The sequence below is a fragment of the Phyllobates terribilis genome, unplaced genomic scaffold (genome assembly GCF_046119375.1).
Source record: "Phyllobates terribilis strain yellow unplaced genomic scaffold, ASM4611937v1 Scaffold_3__8_contigs__length_932513732, whole genome shotgun sequence".
In the NCBI taxonomy this organism is placed as follows: domain Eukaryota; kingdom Metazoa; phylum Chordata; class Amphibia; order Anura; family Dendrobatidae; genus Phyllobates; species Phyllobates terribilis.
Genome location: NW_027362763.1, coordinates 477,717,397 through 477,719,925, shown reverse-complemented (window position 1 = coordinate 477,719,925; position 2,529 = coordinate 477,717,397).

Sequence of the window (2,529 nt, the reverse complement as noted above, 5' to 3'; positions counted from 1 at the left end):
GAAACCAAAACAGACGGGAGAGAGTTGCTGCCCTTTTAAGCCTGTAGGTTTCCTGTCCTTGGTGGGCGGATCCCCTCTCTCTCTCTCGGTGCCGTCATGGGTGAAAGAATAAATGGTGTCACTTGTACCTAAACCGTGGAAATCCCCCACATCAGGGGCTCAACAAACAACATGGCGTCCACTGTAGATTCCAGCCTATTTTGAGTTCAAAAAGTCAAATGATGCTCCTTCCCTTCCGAACCCTACTGTGCGCCCAAACAGTGGTTTTCCCCCACATATGGAGTATTGGCGTACCCAGAAGAAATTGCACAACAAATTTTGTGGCCCATTTTCTTTTGCTACCTTTGCGAAAATAAAAAAATTGGGGTCTGAAGTAAAATGTGTGTGAAAAAAGTTAAATGTTTAAATTTTTCCTTCCACATTGCTTCAATTCCTGTGAAGCAATTAAAGTGTTAATAAACTTCTTGAATGTGGTTTTGAGCATCTTGAGGGGTGCAGTTTTTAGAATTGTGTCACTTTGGGGTATTTTCTGTCATATAGACCCTTCAAATGTGAAGTGGCGCCTAAAAAAACGGTTTTGTAAATTTTGTTGGAAAAAATGAGAAATCGCTGGTCAACTTTTAACCCTTATAGCTCCCTAATAAAAAAAAAAAATCTATATATGTTGGTTCCAAAATTGCGCTGATGTAAAGCAGTCATGTGGGAAATGTTATTTATTAACTATTTTGTGTGACATATCTCTCTGATTTAAGGGCATAAAAATTCAAAGTTTGAAAATTGCAAAATTTTCTCCAAATTTTCGTGTTTTTTTTCCACAAATAAAAACAAGTGATATCGAAGAAATGTTACCACTATCATGAAGTACAATATGTCATGAAAAAAAAAACAATCTCAGAATCAGTGGGATCCGTTGAAGCGTTCCAGAGTTATTACCTCAAAGTGACAGTGGTCAGAACTGAAAAAATTGGCCTGGTCATTAACGTGCAAATCACCTGCGGGGGTAAAGGGGTTAATTTAATATGCAAATGAGGCTGAAGGGCTATGGTGGATCTGAAGGCTCTGTCACTCCAGCTCTATTTCCGGCCACAGCTGACATTACTGACAGCTGCTTTGCCTGAAGTCACACAGCATAGAGGCAAGCAGGAGGAGGTGCCACTGGGCTAGTAGACCTGGAGTGACAGAGGCTTCATATCTACTACAACCAGTTGCATTTAAATTCAAATGCGGAGTTCTCGGTTAAGAAGGAAAGGACTGGCAATGAAAAACAAACAAAAAATAACGTCACTTACTAAAGTGACTTACTGTGCAGATCCAGAGCGTATCAAATCTAGTGGCAGATAGATTCGCAGTTTAACCTCTTAGATGAGGGGTGCAGGAAGGTCACTTCAGACCCACCCCTCCATCCTTGCATACAGGTGTGAGGGCATAAGTAAATGATTGGCTCCGCCATGAAGCACTGAGCGGCGGTGCTTAGTTTGAACAGTCATCCAGTGCTGACAGAGTCCCATTAATTTACCAAATATAGCAGGGTCATTTTCAAGTTGATAATTTTGTTTGGACCCTCAAGGATGGTATAAATATCCAAATGGCCCCTGGCAGAAAACAGCTCCCCACCCCTGTTCTAGGACAATGACAAAGAATAACTTAGAAGGGCTGTTTCCAAACAGCAGGGGATTCTAAAACAACAAGCCACACTGAGCACCAAGTCCACCGGGTCTCTACTGCTGCTCCGTGTCCGGCATTGTGCGTGGTGCTGATGGTGACAGCGTAGTGGCCAATCAGCAGCTGTGAGGGGGCGTCCATCTACACTGACAGGCCTGCTGAGCTCACCGATTGGCTGCCGATGTAATACCAGCACCACATCCCTTTTAGGACTCTAATGGGAATCTATCAGCAAGATGTTATATAACCTGAGAGCAGCCTTATGTAGGGAAAGAGACTGATTCCAGGGTTGCGTCACTTACTTGGCTGTTTGCTGTTTCAATACAATCAGTGTTTTATCAGCAGGAGATTATTACTACAGGCCAAGATGTCCTAGTCCAACCAGATCCCCAGCACTGATTAGCAGCTGACAATATACAGTGTACACAGTGCTGCTAATCAGGGGGTGGGACGGTTATACAGGGCTCAGCATTAGAGAACCTCTGATTCTAGCACAACTGCTGCACCCAGTAAGTGACATCACTGGAATCAGGGTCTCTGCCCCTACTGTATGCTGACAGATTCCCTTTAAATACATAGAGGCGCTCTATACGGGCCACCCATAACATAAAGCAGGCTGCAGACAGCCGGGGTGAGGAGCCATGCACTACAGCCGGCTCTACAGTGTCCTGCTGAGGAGAGGTCTGCAAGGCACAAGGCGGCCATTACACCACCAGCAGCTTCTATCTACCTCTGCTCCTAGTCACCAGCCCGGAACAATGCCCCCAGCACACCTACTATACCCCGGTACGTACACAGCCAACTCCTGCAGAAAGCCTCCGCTTCCAGCCAAAGTAGAGACGTCTGTACTATCTCCAGCTACGTCCA